The sequence below is a fragment of the Periplaneta americana genome, chromosome 6 (assembly GCF_040183065.1).
Source record: "Periplaneta americana isolate PAMFEO1 chromosome 6, P.americana_PAMFEO1_priV1, whole genome shotgun sequence".
In the NCBI taxonomy this organism is placed as follows: domain Eukaryota; kingdom Metazoa; phylum Arthropoda; class Insecta; order Blattodea; family Blattidae; genus Periplaneta; species Periplaneta americana.
The window spans coordinates 67,781,082-67,808,076 of record NC_091122.1 but is presented as its reverse complement, the minus strand read 5'-3'; positions in this window follow the sequence as shown (position 1 = coordinate 67,808,076).

The window sequence follows — 26,995 nt, the reverse complement described above, 5'->3', positions numbered from 1 at the left end:
TACATATTGAATTAGTAAAAGATGTAAAACAAAACAATTAAAATGTACTGGTACTTTTTCACTTACGTGGCTTTTCGGCGTATAAAAATGTTAAAATTTAGCCTACGCGAAAGGAATCCTTGCAAGAAAAATTGGAACTGAGAAGAAATAATGTGTATGCCAGTTCCAAGCCTCTTGGCCACTTTTCTCACTTCGATTTTCGCCTTCCATTCGAATGAACATTATAGAATTTTGAAAAGGGAAAGTCGAAAATGGACCTAAGCTAATCGCTGCCACATCAGGGGAGAAAACAAAGCACAACATAACAGAAAAAGGGCAGACTCGCCAAAGTTGTTAGAAGAGGGGAGGGACGGCACCTCAGTCGTCGCAAGAGAAGGGGTCAGAACCCGTACGCTGTGCGAGTGAGAATCGAGTAGCTCGCACTGATGTACCGGAGGCGACATTCGAAATCCAAGGCTGCGATGTCCAGAATGCCTTAATTTGCAAATGCTGACATTTGTATGAGCAAAGATGTAGATCTTTGGCCATTTTATTTCTAGGCTTATCTCGACATTTATCTTTGCGCGTTAGGAAAACTACTGAAAAAAGCAGACACGATGATTTATCACAGTTTAGGAGACTAGTAACTAAATTTCCTGAAAGTTTATTGCAATAAAACAGACTAATCGACCCTGAGATCGTAATATGGGGAAGGATGTGTATTCTTCATACACAAGGGAAAATAAATGTGTGTTCTTGGCTTTTATTATAGTTTGGGGTGGGACATGTTTGTCATCCTCGTTTTTAATAATATTTAGGCCCTAATTCAGTTGCTTATGTCAACATCCGTCTCACTTCATGGCGGATAATCAGGAAACGGAATCCAATCTAGTAAACTACTCCCTCAATTTTGGGATATGTAGACATGGAGGATAGGATATCTGGTGTGTATATAATAGCCAGAATTGTACAGAGACATCATTTCATTTTTACTTCAATTTTTATTGTACCTGAGTTTTTTAATGTACTTCACTCCTACCCCTTCTACTTATGAAGTTCCAATTGTCCTCTACACAGAACTAAGGCCGCATATATTAAACAGTACTGAGTTAGTGAGTATAGTACGTTCAAGAAATATGTTCGCGTTTTCCAGTGACGAAAAAGCTTTCAATATTCATACAGGTGCTGTCGTCTGTTTGCCTACGTCGCATCCCGATTTCCCCTAACTGCTTCTGCTCGCCCCTCTTTAAAGGCTAGTGGCTGGGCTGTCTTAGCTCTTTTCTGAAAGCATTAATTTCTGTTAGGAATTGGACATCTACGAAATATTATACAACTATTTGGAATAACTTAAATAGAAGGGCCTCGTTAAGTAATTAACTGTCACGTGATTTCCCCCCTTCCTACGTTCCTGCGACATAACCACTTGGACGGACAGTAGATACCATGTCTGAGTAATTTTATCTGTGCGGGTCGGGAAGAAGTGAAGATTGAATTTACAGTACGTAATGTACTCTTTTATAGAGTAGATACATTATTATTTCAACATGAGTTACTAGTACGAAGGACGAAACTGGTAATTGGAATTAAATGCAATAGCCTATAGTGCGATAATATGCACATTGGAACTGAAGCCTGTATCGAAATGAACGGCCACCATTTTCAAAAAGGTGTTTAAATATCCATATTACGGTTGTTTTTTAATTTAACTTCGTTCTCTATATAGTACGCTAATGTGCTGTAGACAGTATAATATGCACCGCATAATGAATACGTTCGCATGGATAACTCAGTTCATGAGTAAAAACACATTGTTAATACTGTACTGTATTTTGATTAAACAAATACCTAATGGAAATTATCAAACTCAAAAGCGTGATATTTCCTAGTATACGTAAATGGATGAACTACTTTTCTGCCGTCCTACACTTAGTAAAGTGATTTGTTTGTATTTTACGCCAGTATCATCGAACTCCAATCGTGGAAGGGGGTAACAATCTGTCTTCCCGGTTCTCAACCGTTAATCCAAAGGTATAGCCAGGTTAATATTAAAAATGCTAGTAAAAATGAAATTATATCCCTGTAGTTCACCACGAGACAGGATATCTGGTGTGTTTCTAGCATCTGAGGATGGTTCCTGATCCTGAGGCTCGAATAGGAAATAGTTACTTCCTGCTTCTCAGGTGGCTCCCGATCCTATATTCCATGGCACCGGAGGCCTAGTTCAAGCTCTGTCAGCTCAAATAGGATGAGGAAAGGAACAAGAGTAGTAGTTAAAGTGGGTGATTATGATTTAGGATGTGCTGGATGTGGGATCTGATCAGAAGCCTTGAACAAGCAATAAGTGCTTGTCGCTTCTCATGTTATTCCCGATTATGGCGGTGAAAATGAATGAATGAATTAATTAATTAACGAACGAACGAAAGAACTACTGAATGAATGAATGTGTGAGTGAGAGAATGGATGGACGGACGCACGAATGAGCAGTTGGATGGATTGATGGATTGATGGATGGATGGATGGATGGATGGGTGGGTGGGTGAAAGGGGAACTGAGAGATGAAAAATTTGAATTGTACGCGAAAACGCATCGTTGCAGGAAAATTGAGGCTCGAAGGAAGTGTCAATAAGGCCTCCAAGTCGGTTAGCTGTTTGTCTCACTCTGATATTCGCTGATCCATATGAAGAAACATTAGAGAATTTTGAATTGAAGAACCAAAAATGGACGTAACATAATAGTTACCAATTAGAGAGCGAAGTATCGCGAGAGAACAACAAATGTGCAGGATCGCAGATGATGTTAAAAGTCAGGGCAACGAGTGAGGTGAAGGGGCGCTGCACTCCCCGCGAGAGAAGGAATCCGTGTCCTTGCACTACACGTGACCTTAGAGTAAACTCGCAGCAGAGTATCGAAGGCAATATGCGAAACCCGTTATTGTCATACTCTCTCAATTGAAGGGTTCAGAGCCATAGTGGGCCAAGCGTCATTTATTGAAAACGGAGAAAGCAAGGGTTAAAGTTAAGTGAATACGATAGTTTAATGAACATTGAAATATCATTTAGTTTTAATGTGTATACTTTATATTACTTGCTGTATATTTCCATTGATCTGCTAAATATAAATTTAGAAAAATTTAATGGATCTATATATTCATGATACAGTAGTTATTTTCAGTGGTTTTTCTTGGCAAGAAGCATATAGAAATGATAATATAGGTGCTAATATTGTTTAAAAAATGGCTTAATTCCAACTTCCTTTCTTTAAATATATCTAAATCAACTTTAGTTCCTTTTTCGTTAACAGCTGCCAGTGTTCAAAATTTAAAATTTAGCGATGAATAGAATATAGACTAATAATACACAGTGAAAATTGTTTAGATGCCAAAAGTTGTAAATGTCCACCATTGAAAGAAGCCACGTATGTCAAATATCTGGGTATCATTATTGATCAGAATTTAAAATGGCCTCATCACATTACTTATCTTTGTAAGAGGCTTCGTAAAACAAATTATAAATTCGTTAATCTTCGATGCTACTTACCCATTAGAGTTCTACGAAATGTTTATTTGGCCATTATTCAGTCTATCATTCAATGTGGTATAATTGTTTGGGGTGGAAGTACAAAAATTAATCTTAGCCCGTTAAATTTGCTACAAAAACGAATAATTAAAATTTGTTTGAAGAAACGTTTCGATTATCCAACTAAATTAATTTATTCTGAATTTAATGTATTTAATATTGAACAAATTTATAAGTATACGCTGTTAAAATTTTATCATAAAAACCGTAATAAGTTTGTATTACAGACATATAATTATGACATAAGACGAAATATTAATTTAACATTAGTAGAACCTAAATGTCTTACATCTGCTGGTCTAAAGCATAGCATTAATTTTGGCCCTCGGTTGTACAATGCTTTAACTAAATTACACCCAGAACTTCTAATGTGTAACCCACTAACATATAACAAGAAAATTAGAAACGTGTTAATGTCTTCAATTTGATTAAATAAATTTATAGCCTATGTGTATGAATTAATCAACCTATATTATATTTGTATTCTATAATTTTGAAATATATATATATATATATATATATATATATCGTCGCTTAAGAACCAATACCGCGTAACTGACAAAATGTAAATTTTACAGGAGAAGGAAAAAACCGAATAAAAGCCATAAAAATAACGCAATAGTCTTGAAAAGTGGTTTATGGCTATGAAATAGCTTAACTAATTTGTAACTAAGTGAAAATGGATGATCATGGCCGTAGACATTTGGCCATGTCACTTACGCGGTATTGGAACTCTGCCGTTGACCACATTTTGTTAGTTACGCGGTATTGTGAGACAACTTTAGCAGCTTCAGGACACATGCTGACAAGCGTTTACTTTGCGCTAAAACTGCCTTCTGGAAATATTATTCGTGCTCTTGTATATGTCAATGTGTTATCTGAATTGTTGTCCTACCATCTAACTTGAGGTCAAGGTTGGTAGGCTGTAGCTTGAATCAGCACAAGATTACGTTCCAGACAATGATTGCTGCATTCTTAGTCAATCAAATGCTGAAACTATGGGAAAGAAAAAACGAAGACACAATTCAATGTTTATTGTTATAATAATAATAATAATAATAATAATAATAATAATAATAATAATAATAATAATGTCAATCTGATACCAGGTACTCTATTTTCACACTACGTATTTGAATAGATAAGTAGAATTGTTACTAAAACGTTGCTGACAAATATAATTTTATAATAAAATAATGAATATTATTATTATTATTATTATTATTATTATTATTATTATTATTATTATTATTATTATTATTATTGACAATGGACTTGACTGACTTGCGAATAATGAAAAGAAAATCATATAATATATAATAATGATGATAACTTTTTAGGCATAATATTCGTTAAACACAATAAAGAAATAATTATAGGCCTATGCTGAAATCACAAAAAGTAATCCTTGAGTAACCCTAGTGTGGAATACTATCATAAAAACTATGGCACAATCGGTTCTATATACAATAATGTGACGGTAATTTAGGCAGGCCACTAATGCTGTTTTTTCTGTGCTTTTGCACGAGAACATTACTTTTTTTTACTGAAGGGACGCCATCAGTACTATTAGCTAACCAATATCGCACAGTTCATTCTTTAATTCGCAATGTATACAGAAACATTTTTGCCAACATGAATTTTTTTCTCATCAACTTTTAGGTTGTAGACAAATGTTCTCTTTCTTCTCGATTCAGAATTTGTACTGCCAGGTCTTTTCGTAGGAGTGAAATCCACAAGATTTGATACGTAAACGGTCCTCTGTTCCCAAGTTATAGTTTTACAGAATGCCTGAAAGATGTCTTCTCTCATTAGAAATTAAATTACAGCCCCTTACTTTCGAATTTTGGCACATTTTATAACTACACTCTGGCCCCAAATTCCTTGCATCTTTTTCCGTATCATGTGTCACTTTGCCATCTTTCGATCTCTTGTAGCTAAGATAAGCTTCCTCTTCCCTTCTAAGTTTTCTATTTTTAATTTTCTTCCACTTACCCTTATGTGGCTTTGAACTTCTTTTTCTCTTTTCTGTCAAATTTCCATGAAACGCTTGTAGATCCTTCTCTTTACCTTTTTCTGACGAATGTAAAGATGTAGAATAAGTAACACTCACAAATTCTTCGGGATCGTCTACATCTGAAGAGGCATCCGAAATACATTGTAGATCCTTCATTGACGGGGTATTGTCTTCAGTTTCTGTTCCATCCTATTTCTAGCGGTAGGCTATTACTTTAATAATGTTGCTTTAAATCATACCAGACTGTATAATACAATCATAACATTACCGGTAACACTGGACGGACAATCCCTGATCTGCAGCAGCCCATTTTCAGAAGGACGGTTTTCTTTTGCATTTGAATTATCAGGCAGTACAACTACGAATATGATGAAATTACAAGTGTTTATAAATGTGATATAAATGGATGAAAAAACATGTGTAGTAAATATTATAATCAATTTAGATCTTCCTCCTACCGGAGGAAATGGGAGGAACCAAGTTCAGCACCACTGAATGTAGCGCAAATTATTTTAGCGGCCCATTCATGATTATTTATATTAAATACTTAAATTAAGTTTGCTGTTATGATTCCGTAACTGAACAAAAATAAACGTTTAATAACTGTGATACTTCTTATGCCATACCTTCGTTAATGTTCACAGAAGTTTCTCCCGTCTTCAATGCAGAACATAGCACAGATAGAATTTCGTTCTCGCTAAACTGACCGTCGTCTCATTCACTGTCCATTTCTTTTCTTGTATCTGTAGGCCTATATAATAAAAAATAATAAATATACTATATTTCAGTGAATGAACTTGCAGTAAGATTCTGCGGGAACTCAGCTCAACTAACATTCAATTGACATTAGTGAAATGATTCTATTATATTTACCTTTTAAAATAATTGAAACTGAACACTTCTTTAATCTTCTCAGAATATCACACACTGTTGACACAATTTCACAAGGCAGTAACGAGAACCCGCTTCCGTACTGAGGACGCGAGGGAGTAGACATAACAGCCTATCTGTTGTCAGATACGCGGTATTTCCTACAGACTTCTCGTGACTTCAGATACGCGGTATTGTACCCCCCTCCTTCGCACGCAGGCCATTCATGCAATCAAATTCCCGCGCTTGTCAATGCATGCAGATGACAGTGGAGGTACCATCTGTGCAAAAAAACAGTTTTGACCAAAAATGTCAGTTACGCGGTATTGTTTCTTAAGCGACGATATATATATATATATGTAGTCCTACTTTTCACGTGCGGTATTATTCTTCTCTAGTGTTAATATTATATTATATAATTCCATTGCCGCTGTAATTTAAATTTTAGTTCCTATTTTATTTTACTTATTTATTTTTATTAGGGTAAGCAAGGGTGAATAGGTTCAAAATTCATATGTACTCTAATAACTCACATAACTTAACACAAAACCTGAAGTGTGATACTTCGTCAGAAAGCTTGAAGTTTTAGCTACACGTTTAAATGTCTATATTAGAATTAACTCTGCAACAATTTAGCATATTTAGAAATTAAACAAAGTACTGCATGACCCTTTTCACCCTAAGCATCCAGGGTGAATAGGATCATCAAGAAGGGCGAATGGAAACATTCTTACTTTTCATTTTTATTCGTAAACTTGTACAATAAAATACTTATGAAGATTCAGACCCAGACAAATTATACAGAGTGAGTCATAAGTATGTTTGGAAAACAAAATAAGAACAATTCTTTCCATGAAAATTTGACGGAAAATATTGGAGAAATGGTCATATTTTCTTTTTGTTCTTTTTTCGTTGTGTCACAAGTACATGTTGACAAACTTGTCATTTAACGTTTACAAAAGGCGCTCAGTGTGTCCGCCTCTATTGTTTCACATGCCTGAGCACGACGTACACACGACTGGCGAGTTCGCTCAAACACCATGTTTTCATCACTGATCAATTGGCATGCATTTTCAACACGTTGCAATAGCTCCTCTGCATTATTCACTAGTGTTGAATAGAAGACAGCCTTCCAGTGACCCCAAAGGTAAAAATCTAATGGAGTGAAGTCGGGTGATCTGGGTGGCCAAGGCACTGGACCACCGCGTCCAATCAAAACAAAAAACAATGTAATACTGTCTTGTTACTGTGTTGTTTGTAAACAAACACTGGTACAAAATCAAAAGAAAAACAACACAATAATATGATCAGATGTTTATGAAAACGAAAGTCACTATTTCCGTCGAATTTTCATATAAGGAAGTGTTCTCATTTTTTTATCCAGGAACACGCTCACAAGTTTTCCAAACATACTTATGGCTCACCTAGTATATTTAATACTAATTCTTCATCACAAGCAACAAATGCCCTGTTTTAATTATTCAATGAATATCTTCCACAAATAAATCTCTTCTTACTCTCAGCTGCAACACAATTTTCATGGTGTCACTCATTCCCCTTTCCCATGCATTGTACACAGTTTCCACAGTTTAAAGAAACAGGATCGCTCTATTTAACATTGCAAAAATCAACATGCAGTGTCATATTCATCTAATGATTCATCTCCTGACGATGATGATGATGGTTATGGGCACCTTTTCGAACATTCAGTTAAAAGGCACAAGCTGAAAGTTTAGGCCTAAGTATTCTCTTTGCAAATTGCTTTTATTGGTCAACTGAGAACACGGTTTATCCTCCCCTATTCTTAGTTGTTAGTTGACCTCATTTTCCAGACGTCTTTGTAGGCAGTAATGTGGTACATTGAAGAGCGCCGCAGCGTGGCGCTGGCTTCGTACTTCACGATAAGCTTTTATTGTCCTCTACATATACTCCTCCAATCATGAAGACTGTGTCTTCCTTCTGTATTTCCCCATTTAGGACAAATATAAACCCTGAATAATTTCGAGGGAAAAATTGTTCCGAGGCCGGGTATCGAACCCGGGACCCTTGCTTTAACGTACCAACGCTCTACCAACTGAGCTACCCGGGAACTCTACCAGACACCGATCCAATTTTTCCCTCTGTATCCACAGACCTCAAAGTGGGCTGACAACCGTCAAGCAACCAACATTGAGGGCACACTAACTCAATGTGACTTAAATTGTGGCTTTCTGTTAACGAGCAGTGACGTGTATTATGCAAATCAAACTTTCAGACTAGATCTTGGCATCTAGAATTAAATTCATTTTGAATTTCATTTAATATTTGCGCAGAATTGGCTTCATCACGAGCATTTTCTATCGTTCGAAAGTGAGCCATATTACCTTCCCGAAACTGACTTACGAAAAGTGTAAGTTTAGGACTGAAATCCCATAATTTATTCAACATATCAACAATGAATTGGCCTTTTCCCTGAAGAGAGATATTTAAATTGTTGAAGATTAATAAATTGTAACGTACCCTACCTCGTGTAATAATGCAACTTTCAACTCCTGAACCTTTTTACTGCGATCTTCGCCAACAAAACCATCGTATCTGTATGTGTGGACTAGTAATGAACAAAGAAACACTGATATTAAACACAAAACTGTACATACAGTATATGAATGGCCATTTGTTAAAAGGGCATATGTCCATTAGAGTAAACTTATCAGTATTAACAAAAAACTTATGTTTATCCATATTTTGCTCATTTCGCAATTACTGCACAACTCAGGACGTAGTATTTATGTTCTTTAGAATGGCCATGGACTTGAACTCTCTTAAATTTAACAAATTGGCACTTCAATTACACTTTGAAAGTCACGGACTTCTGCCCTTTTAACAAATGTTGAAAAAACTTACAAGTGATGTTAATTTTAAAGACTCATTTATTGGTTTTCTTATATTTTACAACACATTAAACTTTTCAGTATTAACAAAAAACTGATTTTTATCCACATTTTGCTGATTTATTAATTACTGCACGACTCAGAACATAGCATTTATCTTCTTGAAATTGGCCTTGGACTTGAAATCTCTTAAATTTAACAAATTGACACTTCAATACACTTTGAAATTCAAGGGCTTCTGCCCTTCTAACAATATTGAAAAACTTACAAGTGATGTTAATTTTAAAGACTCATTTATTGTTTTCTTATATTTTACAACAATAACTCTTTGTTAAAATGTATTGTTTAAAGATAGTTCCTAAATGTCATAATCTTCAGCAAGAACTATAGCTGCTGGTTTCCTTACTCATAACAGGACCCTGCAAAATGTCTATATAAAATTTCCGGTGACCATCTTCCACATACTGAATAATTTTGTGAAGGTCTCCTACTTTTTCCTTTTTTAAGGGCACTTTACCTGTAGGATAACTTACATTCTTAGGTAGCTCAACATGTTGTTGTAGGCCAACATTAAGGGTGTTTGACCAGACCGTTAATGAATGCCATTGCCACAATATAACCAGGAGTATCTGAATCATAAATGAAATGATGCAGTGAAGTTATGCCAAAATGGACCCTCTCATCTCTCCGATTCGATGAACTTTCCAGGGAAATCGCTATCCTCTTATAAAACTTGGTCTACCAGTCTTCAAAGTTTAAAATAGTAGAACTATCTACTTCTTTCACAGTAAATTTTTGTGTGGTGCTACTTTCTATTATTAGTTCTGTTAATTGCTGTACAGTATAAATTCTATCTTTCTCAACCTCCTCTTCTCTATACTAAAATCGCGATCACAAGGGAGGTAACTATGCCCCCTTATGGGAAAGAAGTGTTGAATTTTTTTGAATCGTTTTGTGTCAGTTAATGCTAGGAGTAGTCTGGAAAGAGGGTGATTTTCATTCTGCCCGGCACAATTGTCACTAAACAACCGGACTTCTTCAATATGAGCAGGCACATAATGTTGTAAATAACCTAACAAATATGAACACACTTCGTCTGGATCTTTCTTGGCTTGTCCCTCATGATATAAATAGAATACAGCTTTGTTCTTCTTTATATCATGCACGCAGAACAAATTTACTGTCAATTGCCTCAGATAAAAAGATCTTGAACTGGAACTTTTAGAAGTGAAACATTCATCATATAATCAAAAGACAGGGATAGAACATTATTGTTGTCCTTTGAGTTCATCCAAGAATTCTTCTTTAAGTGCAGCATAAAACTTTTTACTTTTTCTATTATACACAGCAAGATCTGCTATCGCACAGCGTTTAGCAGCATCATTAATATGTGGTGATTTGATTTTAAGTTTTAGCTCTTCACAAGTGCAACAGCAATCATCTTGTGGCTGACCAAACTTATAATTAAAATTCTCCTTGAATATTTTACAGAAGCCACTATAGCTGACCTTAGCATCTGGATGTTTTTGTGTGAACAAGTTATACATCATTTTAATATTCAAATCTGCACTTAGATAATGATCTACTTTTCCAGTATAGTGTGTTTCTTTTAATGAAAATGAACTTATATGTTCATGAATTTTGATTTTTGTATCCAATGGAAAAGAAAAACTAACATGTTTACCTCTCATATCAGTAGAACTTTGTCCCTTCAGCTTTAAATTTCTGAGTCGTCTAACACTCTTAGCAGTAACAGCATATAGTGAAAGAAATTACTTCAAACATACCTGGATGCGTTGACTACCTAATAACACGTGATACTTAAAAGAGTTCTATCTAATTTTCTTTCACCTTATCGTAGAAGATTACGTGCTATGTCTTGCACATCTATTAAACCCTGCAGAAATAGAGTATGTCTTGTTCATTCTTTGTTTTAAGAGTGTACACTTGTTTGAAGATTTCCACGTAATCATCATCTCCAATATTCTGTGTGCACTGCATTCTGCATCTACAATGATAATATTATATTATGATTAGTTTTTACTTTGATGGATATAATAATGGTGCCAATGATAAATCAAAGTTAATCATTAGCGTGTACATAGTCTATAATATATGCAATGGAATTATTAAAGCTAATAATAATAATAATAATAATAATAATAATAATAATAATAATAATAATAATAATATGCCTACATTCAAAGCACCTAAATATAAGGACTACGCTAAGTTACTAATATCGAAATATTAAATTACCTGCAATTTTCACCGACTGTTTTGGCATCTATTTTCTTTCCAGAGTAATTTGTGTAAGCTTCTCCTTTCAGTCTTGCTTGTTTTACAACATTTCTTTTATTTGAGGATTGGCTTTTCTTTTTCCTCCAAGAGAAAATTCATCTTCTTCTGCAGAACTCATGATGCTTAATGATGCTTTTCAAGGTTTGCAATTTTGAAGTTTACAACAATGCAAATTCCACACAGCTTGAGTGGGTTTTGAATAGCCTTTGATATAACTGGTAATATTTGCTCCCAACTTAACAATACAACTAATTTTAGTTAAAAAGGCAGATGTCCAGGACATCTGACCTTTTAACAAAATCTCAAGAACATGACAGCATTTTTAACTTATTTGTAACTAAGATATTGCTGCCCTTTTAACATAGAATGATGTATTTACCCTTCTAGTTTCATTATCTGTGAAAAAGTAAAAAACACAAAAAATGTGACATCTGCCCTTTTAACAAATGCCCATTCATATATATTTTGTATCACACGTCTTACAAATAACACATAGAACTGGCTAGCCCAGCTTGACTAGTTCAAAATGGCTTACAGTTTAAGAAAGGTCCAATTTTTTTTTTCTTATGCTTCAGACTTGAGACTCGTTTTTTGCCGCTAAATATCTCAAACAGCGCTAGCGGAACTTCTACATGACGCGCGCGCAAATTTGAATTTGCTGACTGGAACGCTTTCTATTAACCGATGTTTTGGTTGATCGGCATTCGGTTAATCGATGCTCTACTGTAGTATTAAAGCAAAGAATTACATTGAAACTTAGAACAACAAACAAATAAATGCGTAAGTAAGGAAATAATAAATGAATAAATAAATGAAGTTTAAACTCTTTCAATTTTTGTCAATTTTTTATATCTTTGATTCTGACTTAGCCCGTGCTTGGAAAGTTCGCTTACACGATCATATAATTGTAGGTCACATATATTTGGACGCCAGTGTACTGTAAATGACATACCGCGAAGTGAACATTACCATCAGACTTAGGGAACTATCAACTCTTCAGGATTTTAAATCAATCATCCAATTAAGCTGTTATGTAATCAACTGGGAAATGCGTATCATTGTTCTGTGCTGTCCACGCTAAAAACTTTAGACAGGAAAGTTCATAATTTTAAACCTTGCCGAGGGCGATATAATTTTTAGAGTGATAAATTAATATTCACCATGGCTCCTCCAGGTATAAAAATGAAATTTTAAGTCGTGGATATGGTAGATTACAAACCATGCCTCTCATAAATGTTTCATTCTAATCCTTCAGCCACTATCTACTCTCGTTAAAGTTTGATGCTGAATAACCTCTGTAATTAAAGGTATAAATAAATAAATAAATAAATAAATAAATAAATAAATAAATAAATAAATGAATAAATGAATAAATGAATAAATAAATAAATAAATTATCCGAAATACGCGGAACCCGAATCACGTAAAGTGAAGTGGGTAGGCATTGGATACATACATACATACATACATACATACATACATACATACATACATACATACATACATACATACATACATACATACATACATACATACATACATACATACATAAGTAAATAAATAACTAAATAAGCCAACTACATCCCATTAGCTCAAGGGCCTCTGCATCAAGCAGGGTGAACTCCCCTTATACTCGCCTGGGGAGTTATTCCTGACGAGTCTATTGTACTGATTAAAAAAAGTTATTACCCTCATGCTTAACGATTGTTCATTTACTGTCTCTAATGTTGTTCATTTTCAGTCACTGGAGATTATGCACTGATAATAGTTAGATGTTTGATGTCAGTCCACTTTCTGTCATTTAAGGTCTGTCCATCTTCTTCCGAACATCTGCCATGTTGTCCTGCGTGTCGCCGTTCGTGTCCGCTGTCCTCCTGAAGAAGTCGCTCCATCGGGCCCTCGGTCTTCCCGCTGTCCTTTTCCCCGTTCTTGGTTCCCACATGGTTGTCACATACGCCCATCTCGACGTGTTCAGTCAGCTCACGTGGCCTCCCCACTTCCACTTCAGTCGCTGAGCTGCCATCACGACGTCTTGTAGGCCTGTCATATTCCTTATTGTTGTGGCTGGCACATTATCTCTAAGAGATATTTTGGTGATCCTACGTTCCATTTTTCGCTGGCATCTTTATAGTTTTAGTTTTTCTCTTTCTGTGAGCGACCATTTTTGGCACCCATAAAGTAGCGTGGCTATTATACAGTGCTCGAGTGCTTGTTTCTTGATGTTCAAGTTTTGGGACTTGTCTTCAAAAATAAATTTCATGCCCCAGTACTTTCTCCAAGCCAAGGCTATTGATTTCTGTAGGGCATGCGTTCTCAAATGACATCTGCCCAAAGTAGATGTAATCTTTCACGTATTCTAGGGTTTTCCCGCTCACTTCTACTTGTGTTTCCGTTCCGTCCGTCATCAAGTTTGTCTTGCTGGAGTTCATGAGTAGCCTCGCTTCTCTACTCGCGTTGTTCAGTTCTTCAAGCATGTTAGTCATTTCTCTAGCTGATCTGGCGAACAAGACGATATCGTCTGCAAAGCGTAGGTTGAAGGTATAGTAAAATGAAATAATATTACTTACTTACTTACTGGCTTTTAAGGAACCCGCAGGTTCATTGCCGCCCTCACATAAGCCCGCCATTGGTCCCTATCCTGAGCATGATTAATCCAATCTCTATCATCATATCTCACCTCCCTCAAATCCATTTCAATATTATCTTCCCATCTACGTCTCGGCCTCCCTAAAGGTCTTTTTTCCTCCGGCCTTCCAACTAACACTCTATATGCATTTCTGGATACGCCCATACGTGCTACATGCCCTACCCATCTCAAACGTCTGGATTTAATGTTCCTAATTATGTCAGGTGAAGAATACAATGCGTGCAGTTCTGCCTTGTGTAACTTTCTCCATTCTCCTGTAACTTCATCCCTCTTAGCCCCAAATATTTTCCTAAGAACCTTATTCTCAAACACCCTTAACCTATGTTCCTCTCTCAAAGTGAGAGTCCAAGTTTCACAACCATAAAGAACAAACGGTAATATAACTGTTTTATAAATTCTAACTTTCAGATTTTTTGACAGCAGACTGGATGATAAAAGTTTCTCAACCGAATAATAACAGGCATTTCCCATATTTATTCTGTGTTTAATTTCTTCCCGAGCATCATTTACGAGTATATTTGTTACTGTTGCTCCCAGATATTTGAATTTCTCCACTTCTTCAAAAGATAAATTTCCAATTTTTATATTTCCATTTCGTACAATGTTCTCGTCACGAGACATAATCATATACTTTGTCTTTTCGGGATTTACTTCCAACCCTATCGTTTTACTTGCTTCAAGTAAAATTTCCATGTTTTCCCTAATCGTTTGTGTATTTTCTCCTAACATATTCACGTCATCCGCATAGACAAGCAGCTGATGTAACCCATTCAATTCCAAACCCTCTTTGTTATCTTGGACTTTCCTAATGGCATATTCTAGAGCAAAGTTAAAAAGTAAAGGAGATAGTGCATCTCCTTGCTTCAGTCCACAGTGAATTGGAAACGCATCTGACAGAAACTGACCTATACGAACTCTGCTGTACGTTTCACTGAGACACATTTTAATTAATCGAACTATTTTCTTGGGAATACCAAATTCCATAAGAATATCATATAAAACTTCTCTCTTAACCGAGTCATATGCCTTTTTGAAATCTATGAATAACTGATGCACTGTATCCTTATACTCCCATTTTTTCTCCATTATCTGGTCCATAGTTGATCTGTTACGCCTAAAACCACACTGATGACCCCCGATAATTTCATCTACATATGGAGTTAACCTTCTCAAAAGAATATTGGACAAAATTTTGTACGACAAAATGAAATAATATTACTAACATAAAATCAAATACGCGTAACTCTACTCATTAGCCATGTTACATTGTGTGGTATCACTACATTGTTTCTGTTCGTGAACCGAAAAATTGTAATAAACATTGTTTAGTTTCTTAATTACACCACTTATAAAATAAAGAGTAAACCATTTAAACTTATTTGTGATGTGGCGTTTATGCTCACGTTCATGATTTGAAAATTAATTTCTAGAAAATGTTTACTCAATTGGCATAATTATAAAATTATGTTGTAACAAAATAAGACATGAAACTAATTCAATGATCCATGAAATTAGTGATGTTGTATTTATTTGTAATGTTTATATTATTAAGAAAGGACATTGTCCACAATACGTCAAAAGAACATGTGATGAAAAAATGAATTACGATCGTAACTACGATCTTTGGGAGAATAGTTTTGAAGTAATTGTACAAGACACATTTGAGGGAGAGTCAGAAAGTGACCTTAATATTTGTTTTATTAATTGAATGTGTACAATAAGACTACAAACACTTCATCACTTTTCAACATAGTCTAAACTATGTTCAATGCAAGTGTTCCTGTTAAACTATGTTGAAAATTGATTAAGTGTTTGTAGTCTTATTGTATATATTCAATTAATAAAATAATTATTAAGTTTACTTTTTGACTCTCCCTCGTACATACGCAAATAGCCAAATATAAAAAATATTGGAAAGTTAATAAATTATTAGTCCTATAAAATATGACCCAGCTACGTAATAAGAAAACTCGAGAACAGCATTTTTATGAAATTGTGGGTATACAGATCTTTAAGTTAATGATGATTTGAATTCAATATCCTTATGGTGGAAAACGCACGGACTTAATTTAAATGCAAGTAAATCACAGGCTATCTTAATAGAACATCAAAGATCGAAGCGTGATAAACAAAATTTGCCATCGATAATTGTAAATAATATTACTATTTCATACAGCTCAACTGTGAAGAACCTTAGCATTTATATTGATTGTTGCCTGGAGTGGAATAAACACACTTCTAAAAATCATGTTCTATCATTCACTCATTAAAACAACTGAAGCACTTTTTTCCTGATAAACTAAAATTAAACCTGGTACAAACACTCGTGATGCCACACTTGGACTACTGCGATATTACATTAAGTAACCTAAATACAAATTTGAGCAGCAGGCTACAACGTGCGCATAATGCGTGCGCCCGTTACGTTTGCAATATTCGTAAGTATGATCATATTTCCCCGTCTTTCCATAATCTCTCTTGGTTAAGGCTAAGCTATTGACGAGCCCTGCATTCTCTTATTCTCTCGTTTCAAATTCTGCGCACCGCTACCCCAATCTATTTGGCTTCTCGTTTTCAACATTTATCCGCATATCATCAGCTAAGTACCAGGTCTCATCATAACAATTTACTCATTATACCTTACCACAAGACATCTTTATATTCTTCATCCTATACAGTTTCAGTTGCTAGAAATTGGAACTCGCTTCCGAGTGATGTAAGAGTTGTTGGACAATAAGTTCATTTAGGTCGAAATTGTATAAATTCTTACTTAACAGATTAATTACTGATTAATATTTGTTACTTATAATGAACCTGACATCTGTTCATTCTTATTATTACCATTAATTTCTCTAAATAAAATATAAAACCTGTAATGGTAAAATTTCATTACATTAATATTCTCATTATATAAATATATTTTAGATTTATATTTTTTCTCCCTATAACTTAAATTAATTCTCATCATTTTAACCAACTATCTTTCTCAACTTAATTGCAATTCTTTTAATATTGCATATAGACTGGATTGAATTAAATTAGCTCATAAATTATTACTTTTTCTTACAGGTTTTATCACAGTTTAAATAAACGTGTACTAGTCGTTAAGTGAAGAATGTTGCTGGAGAACCTTTTAAGTACATTGTAAATATTCATAATTTAAATATGTATGTAACTGTTGTATTGATTAAGGCTGGTTGAGTGGAAGAGAAGGCCTTATGGCCTTAACTCTGCCAGGGAAAATAAAACATTCTATTCTATTCTAAGTCGAAGAGGCATTAACTACTCTAATAGACCCTCAAGAAATAACTTATAATATGAAAATATAACAAACCCATGGTGTATTATGTTTCTTTTAATGATGATAAACTTTTGTGAGAAAGAGCCAGGTGTGATGTACGTTCTGAGTGATACTTGTATTTAAAATAATGGTTTCTATTTTGCTATTGAAATACCTTCTTCAACACATCTAACAAATTCTTACGAATGTCTGTACGTCCTACTGATGAGAACATAGGATCTCAATTAAGCTTCTCCATTCAGAGAGTTGCTAATGGACCAATAATCAATGGAAATCGAAGACATCGCTATGCAGCCAGAAGAAAAAATAGGGATGGTAAAGTTTTTATATATAATTGCTTCACTCTCACGTATTACGTGTACATGTTCAAGTGGTTCTGGGATTCTAATTCCTTCGTTTTATTGCAAACAGAGAAGCGATATTATTAAAAACCACTAGATATTTCCATTATTTCCATCTGCCGAGTCATTTATATGGAGTCGCTGAGCTGATGATATTCCTGTATTGCAATGGTAGTTTGAACGTAAGAGAGAATAAATAGTACAGCAATTTCCTTTTTCGTCAGAATGGTCTCATATCCTATGTAACATTCATTTCTCATGAATAATTCGTTAGCAATAAGTGGTTATTTATTATCATTATTTGTTAATAGTAGTATGATTATATTATTGTTTTTGTTATTAGGCCGACTGTTATTATTATTATTATTAGTAGTAGTAATAATAATATTATTAGTATTATTATTCGTAGTAGTAGTAACATTATTATTATTATTATTATTATTATTATTAGTAGTAGTAGTAGTAGTAGTAGTAGTAATATTATTATTATTACTTACTTACAAATGGCTTTTAAGGAACCCGCAGGTTCATTGCCGCCCTCACATAAGCCCATCATCGGTCCCTATCCTGAGCAAGATTAATCAAGTCTTTATCATCATATCCTACCTCCCTCAAATCTATTTTAATATTATCCTCTCATCTACGTCTCTGTCTCCCCAAAGGTCTGTTTCCTTCCGGTCTCCCAGCTAACACTCTGTATGCATTTCTGCATTCGCCCATACGTGCTACATATTCTGCCCACTTCATACGTCTGCATTTAATGTTCCTAATTATGTCAGGTGAAGAATACAATGCGTGCATTTCTGCGTTGTGTAACTTTCTTCATTCTCCTGTAACTTCATCCCTCTTAGCCCCAAATATTTTCCTAAGAACCTTATTCTCAAACATCCTTAATCTCTTTTCCTCTCTCAAAGTGAGAGTCCAAGTTTCACGACCATAAAGAACAACCGGTAATATAATTATTAATATTAATGGTAATATAACTGTTTTATAAATTCTAACATTATTATTAGTAGTAGTAGTAGTAGTAGTAGTAGTAGTAGTAGTAGTAGTAGTAGTAGTAGTAGTAGTAGTAGTAGTAGTAGTAGCTGTATTATTATTATTATTATCATCATCTTCTTCTAGATGTGAGTTAAGATTATAATCGTCCAATGAGAACCCCACGCTTCATCGATAATCTCCCAGAATTACAGAACTCGCGATATTTAGCATAGAACTATATGGCTAACGATTAGGTCCCTCCACCCCGCTTCTCTCCTCGTGGCGTACCGTGTGTCCAGTTTTAGTCATTGCATGATGCTTGTACTGGGTGGAAAATCATTGGCTCGCCCTCGCTTTCAGGGATTACGGCTAGTCGGTGGAAACTGCTGCTAAGCCTCTCGCTTCCACCGCGCTGAAGGTCGCGTGAAGCATCAGTGTGAGCTGTACTGTTGGAAGATATGCATGTCTTCTTTATGCGACGTTCATAATCTAGTGTGTGTGATGCAGTAATTCAAAATATGCTAGTGTTCAGAAACCGGGGGAGAACTTCGTGAATCACCCTGTATTTCTAACTGCCGCACCACAGTGTGTAATTTAGCGAGTCTAGCGGGCCAAAAATCATTTATCGAAAACTAATCGCTCAATTTTCATAAAATTTGCTGTGTACCTTCAATTATCGAAGTGGATAAGTTTTTAGTATTTAAAATGAAAATAGCAACTATTTTTACTGGCAATAAAATTAGTAATATTGTAAAAAAATTGTTGAGTGAAAAAATGAATTAATGTATTGTGGAATACGCTTAAAATTCAAGGCGTAAGATGAAGGAATATTGCTACATATCTTACTCGTTCAGACGTCAGATGCATCCCTATAAGAATCTGTATCCACGCTGCTAGTCTCTCCTTCGGCAGCACCGAATAATGGAGGCTCGGAGAGAACTGCAACACTACTAATAAAATCGACCGCGATTTTCTCTTCTTAATTTCTTTAAACTGGTGATGTAAGAGTCCAAAGAAATAAGTAGCCTGAGTAAAAGATCGGTATTTGTGTCTTTCTTGATGTTTTTCTTGCGAAGACTTCTCTGAAAAGTCTAATATAGTACTTGTTCCTCGTTTCCTGTGCTTCCTCAAATAGTTACTAGTAGATGTAATCATGGATAAATATATAATAGGATGCGAAACTACGGTCAGCACCATCTGGCGGCGGGGGGCTGAAATAAGATGATCAGCGCCCAACGTCGTAGGTGGTGAACATTAGAACTACGTGTTGGGTACATTACCCAGAGTTCTCTATTTATCCGTTCGAGATATTGCTCGTGGAGTCGAGATGGCAGACAGAAACTTGCTAATATGTGAATAATAAGTGCTAATAAGTGATATGTGTGTATAAGCAAAGTATGTTAAACAGTGATGTTTATGGACGTTGTAAAAATAGTGTTGTTGAATGTATTGTAAAGTAATAGTAATATAATAAATTGAACTATCTAAGTAGTTCTTGCAAACTTTTCCATTGCGCTGTACAATAAATACCCAAAGAATACAATTCCAATTATCTAACCTTTTGCTTTATTTTTTGTCTCTGTCTGGTTATATTTTAATTGGGTAGTGTAAAATAGATCGTCTCTTTTATCTTCCTGTTGGCTCCGGTAAGAATTTTCAGTAGAAGATGCTGTGAGGAATAAACTGTAAATGTTTTATTTTAAATTGGGTTAGTTTTGAATATGGATGAGGGTGGGAGGGAATACTTTCTGCACAGTTTAACATTTTCGTCACCAGGTGCGCTGCTAAATGCATGGAGTAATTAATCTTTTCGCTGCTTGGTGCGCTGCTAGATGTAATAACGCTCCTCCCCCCAACAGGTGGCAGCGAGATCAATTTCTACAACAGCGCCTCTAATATGTATTACAGGAAACACAGTAAGTTTCGAATCCTATTATATATTTATCCATGGTATAATAGTGTCCTGTGACCTGTCCATGAGCCAAGAGTTTGTGAAAGGTTGTAGACATAAAATACTATTTTTGCAAGCATATATATAATTCCCTTGTCTCCCTTGCATACATGTCAAATACCCGTTTATCAGTATTGCAAAACCGCAAGAAAAGGTTTCTAATATTATGTGCATAGACGACTTATTAGATTTCCATCTATTCCCGTAATATATGCGAAAGTGGAAACCTTCCTGAAAAATATTCTTGCGGTATTTGCATAGTTTTTATTGCGATTGCTTTATTTTATCATGTCAGCAAGTAGTCCCCTTTCCTCTCTGAACCTATCCTATCTTCAATGTTTCGCAATAAATAAAACGGTGGATCTAAATTAACTGTTATATTGATTAGAGTTCAACTGTAAATCAGTAATGAAAGCGAGATCCTTATTAGGTGACATTGTTGGTCGTTCCTGCAAAATCAATTTTCACGTTTTTTTTTTTCTCTCCATTTTGTCGCACGTTGAAGTGATGCAAATGAAAGCTCTCCTACAATATTGGCCGCATCTTTTTTCCTAGAAGTTCTGAAACTCATATAGGTAGCAGAAAGCTTTTTTTATGACGATCTTTCTTTAAAAAGTGGACTAATTTTTTTTTCCGTTTTGATCTTTCGCTCAGTTCTCCGAAAAGTTTACGTGGACGTCCTCGAATTTTTGTACTGGCGGACTCAAATTGGAATTGTTTTGTAGTAGATGGCAAAGTATTATATTTCATTCTCAGACTTTGCATCTTGGTTCAAACATAGCGCATTATATTTTAAGACATTTTTCTCATTTATGCTGTATTTTTCCCACCGTAATCGAATTTTCGAGCATAGAAATTTAATTTATTTCTTTATTGACTGTAAAATGTCTACAGAGCAATCTTTGAGACCAAAATGTTCAATTATATATTTGAGATTTTCACTTTTCTCTCGCTCTTGTTCCACACCTGGAAAACAGCTCTCCGGGTTACGGAGCGCATGGTGTCTGAAAATAATTAATAGTTTTTCTGTCTGCATTTGGTTGCAGAAAAAATCACGATGTTTTGCTCAGAAAAGCATAATGAATATCTCCACAAAATTTTAGCGAGGTGATAGAGGACTACACCTTTTAAAACGCAAGTCAAAATAATGTAATAAATTAGAACTTCGACACTCTGCACACGTTTATTCAAACACTTATTCTAAACAATAAGATAATACTTTTTAGCAAAAGAATTAGTTTATTTGTAAGTATATACCTTCTTATAATATACCCACACTGAGTATTAGAGAAAAATATTATATTAACTTCCTTCCTTCGCACTATTCAAACACAAACTGCGCGCCTGCTTCTGCAGCGTAAATGATCTTATCGGAAAAGTGCAACTTTCCTTCTGTTGTGAGGATCCCCTACCACAGACGTGGCGAATATGCGCCGAGTCACTGTGTAACCTGCAACGTGCATAGCACCTGTGGAGGGAGGAGGACACACGAAGGGGAAGTGAAGCAACTGTCTGACTTATTAACGGATTTTCATTTTCCTGACATCAAGCACTCAAATATTTTATACAGTATAAGATTAAAAACTAATGTTTAGTACGAATAACGATGAAAGAAATAAATAAGAAAACATAGGACACATTATCACAACCTAAAATTAACTGTCTTCAGAATGTCTCTGCGACAAAGTCTCAAAATCAGGAATTATGTCACTTACTGCCAGTCGTAGTTGATCACGACGGTATTTCTCTGTCAGTCGTGATCTAAATTTGGTTTTTACTATTTTCATTGTTGAAAATAATTTTTCACAAACATAAGTTTTGCGCACATGGCTTCAACAGAGGAAGCGAAAGAACGAAGCTATGGATATTTATTTTTTGGCAAAGATTTTAAAAGTTCAACATTTGTCAAGTCCTTACATCTAGCTTTCATTTACCATCACATTGTAAATCTGTGAGTTTAAATTGAAGATCTAACCGCATTATTCGTACATCTGAAAAAGGATCGACGTACAGAGATGATGATGATGATGATAACACAACCTTTTAATATTTCACTTTTAATATTTCATGAGTGACATGTAGTATAATGCCGTTTTAAGTTATACAACCGTTTCCTCGCAATATTTGTGAACAAATTACACATTTAATATTCCCACCATATTGGCAGCAAAATAATGCGTCCTACCATCCTACTTGAAACTTCAGTTTTTGTAAAGGTACATGGTTTCGAGAGAGACATTGCGACGATACGCCACTCGCAGGTCAGAGACAAATACAAATGTAACGGAGTTTGACTCCAGTGAGTGAGAGGGTGGGTGTTGGGGAAGACAGGAAGCAAGAGAAATGCATGGCTATCAATGCGTGTCACAATGTGCTCTCGGGTCACCTTTTCGCCACGGCTGGCCTACCAGATGTAAGCATCTGCCTACACTTGCCTATTATACTTTGGAGTGTTATAAACACGTCTAATAAGAATTTAGCTTTAAAGATAGAATGTGAAAATTGATATTTGGCCGGCTAGCTGCTTGAAATTACACACTGTGGGCACTCATTGTTATTTTGAAAGAAAATATGAACTTATCGGAAGGCAAACACAAGTAGTAATTTAAACTTTTTCTTTCATATTTATAACATGGAACACTCGTCACTTTTAAAGATGATATGAATTGACTGGAAAGCTTCGATATTATCATTGTTACCGTTATACAGAGACATCATTTTATTTTTACTAACATTTTTAATATTAACCTGGCTATACCGTTGGATCAATGCCGTTTGTTACCCCCTTCCACGACTGGAGTTCGGTGATACTGGCGTAATATATAAACAAATCACTTTACTAGGCATAGAAGGGAAGAAAAGTAGTACATCCATTTACGTAAACTAGGAAATATCGCGATTTTGAGTTTGATCATTTTCATTAGGTTTTTGTTTAATCAAAATACAGTACAGTATTAACAATGAGTGTTTTTACTCACGAACTGAGCTGTCCATGTGGACGTATTCATTATGCAGTGTATATTATACTGTATACAGCACATTAACGTACAATATAGAGAATGAAGTTAAATTGAAAAATAAACGTTATTTGGATATTTAAACACATTTTTTTATATATTGGCCGTTCATTTCGATACAGACTTCAGTTCTAATGTGCATATTAACGCACTATAGACTACTGTACCAAATCCAAATTACCAGTTTCGTCCTTCGTATTAGTAACTCATGTTGAAATAATTCTGTACCTACTCTATAAAAGAGTGCCTTACGTACTGTAAATTCAATTTTCACTTCTGTCCGATCGGAAAAGATAAAATTACTCAGACATACTATCTACTGCCCGTCCAAGTGGTTATGTCGTAGGGTCGTAGAAAGGGAGGAAATCACGTGACACTTAATTACTTAACGAGGCCCTTTTATTTAAGTTATTCTAAACAGTTGTATAATATTACGCAGACGTCAAATTCCTAACAGAAATTAATGTTCTCAGAAAAGAGCTAAGACAGCCCAGCCACTAGCTGGCGAATAAAAGCTGGTGAGGGGAAACCGGGATACGACGTAGGCAAATGGACGACAGTACCTGTTTGCGAAAATGATTCAATATTGAAAGCACTTTCGTCACTGGAAAACGTGAACATATTTTTGGAACGTACTGTTTACTATGACCGTAAGGCTACTATGACTGTATATGCGGTCTTGGATCTGTGTGGAGGAAGGTTGAACTTCATTAGTAGAAGGGGTGGGAGTGAAGTACATTCAAAAATCTCAGGTACATTAAAAATTGAAGTAAAAATAAAATTATGTCCCTGTACGTACTTACAAATGGCTTCTAAGGAACCCGAAGGTTCATTACCGCCCTCACATAAGCCCGTCATTTGTCCCTATCCTGTGCAAGATTAATCCAGTCTCTATCATCATATCCCACCTCCCTCAAATTCATTTTAATATTATTCTCCCATCTACGTCTCGGCCTACCCAAAGGTCTTTTTCCCTCCGGCCTCCCAACTAACACTCTATTCGCCCATACGTGCTATATGCCCTGCCCATTTGGATTTAATGTCCCTAATTATGTCAGGTGACATGAATACAATGCGTGTAGTTCTACGTTATCTAACTTTCTCCATTCTCTTGTAACTTCATCCCTTTTAGCCCCAAATATTTTCCTAAAAATCTTATTCTCAAACACCCTTAATCTCTGTTCCTCTCTAAAAGTGAGAGTCCAAGTTTCACAACCATACAAAACAACCGGTAATATATCTGTTTTACAAATTCTAACTTTCAGATTCTTTGACAGCAGACTAGATGACAAAAGCTTCTCAACCGAATAATAACAGGCATTTCCCATATTTATTCTGCGTTTAATTTCCTCCGGAGTGTCATTTATATTTTTCACTTTAATATTTCTGCAATGCAGAACTTATTATCACTTTTTAAAGGTATAATATGAATTGACTGGAAAGCTTCGATATTGTTTTGCTACAGTTACAGAAATAAATTAAATGAATAGACAGTTCTTATTTAAAGATTATTGAATAATTAAATTAAGGGAATAATAAAAGCATTTATTTTCCAGATAAGGAAAATATATTAAAAACGGCAGAGAAAGGTTAATTAAAACTTCCATTATTTCAATACCAAAGCTGTAATTTGTACAGATTCAGTTTTAAATTTAATACAGCTTAACACATTTAAAAATACATTATACCATAGTTCCGGGCATTGATGATAAAACTACACAAAAATTCTTAATAGGTAATTTTACTTCAGGTTCTGTCGTTAAAAGTTCTGAATCCCTAAAACATGCAATGACAGAGTTCCTATGTGTGGAGGGATGTGCACAGATCGCTCATATTGTTGCGTAGACACGCGCATTGCAGAAAACACACGCGGGACCTAGTCCATTGTCTATCGACTGCCACTATCTATGAAGCGCCAACATGGCATACATCGTCCTCAGCCGACGCCTTGCATCTCTTGCGCGTTAATAATACTCAGCTTAGGTGCCGTAACCAGGGTAGACTTATAATTAGTTTAGGCTCCTGGTCTTTCAACATTTCCTTATCCCCTTCTCTTACATCGTAGTTGTACTGAAATTGGATAATATGTGACATCGTTCTTAGGAGATGCTCCGGGAACCTTAATCCTTAATGTAATTAAGTTCCTTCTCATTGCATACGTTTTAGATAACACTTCAGTGGCAATCCAACTTTCAAGTCTCCAACACAATATGTCATGATAATAGAACTAAACACAATTTTCATGTTTTTTTTTTTTTTTGTGACAATAAGTATTTTATTAAAGGGCAGAGCTGAACTGAATTTTGGTAATTTTTTTATCCAATTTAATAAACCCTATTTCACCCTGAGGTATATTAGGGTTATAGTTGGCATCAAAATACATATTTTATAACCAATAAACAATAGTAAAATTATAATATAAAATTGTGGTCACAGTTACAATTCACGTGAATTATGTAGAAGAATGCACCTTAATGAAAGAATGGATCCTGTTAAAGATTAATGAGATGTTTCAGGAATAATCAATGCAAAAGATATACAAGAATGTCTAACCGTTTCAGAGTAAATATACGACCTTAAAAAGATAATCAATAGTACATTAATACAACAAAGTTTGACTTTCACTTTCAAATGAATACGTAATTCATGAACAATGGAACAGTTAAGAGTAATAAAAGGATATTACAAGCAATGATTTACGGTTACAAGTTACATACGTGATTCAGGAACAAATACAAAAATTAAAATAATAACACAAGTAATGACTTATAACTAACGAATAACGAAATTCTTGAAGGGCAATATATAATAGTAAGGGCAATACAAAACATTTAAAAACAAATGTAATCAGCAAAGGAAGAGTAGAAAAATTGACTTAAAATTACAAGTTACAATTAAAGTTAAGATTAAAATTACAATTAAAATTACAAATTACAATTACAAGTTTGGTAATTTTTAAACTATAAACGTAAATCAATTATTTTTTCCACTACTTATACGTAAAGAACAGAGACAGTTTGGAATTGAACAGATTACATCAGCTTCTTGTCTATGCAGATGGCGTGAATATGTTAGGATAAAATCCACAAACGATTAGGGAAAACACGGAAATTTTACTTCGAGCAAGTAAATCGATAGGTTTGGG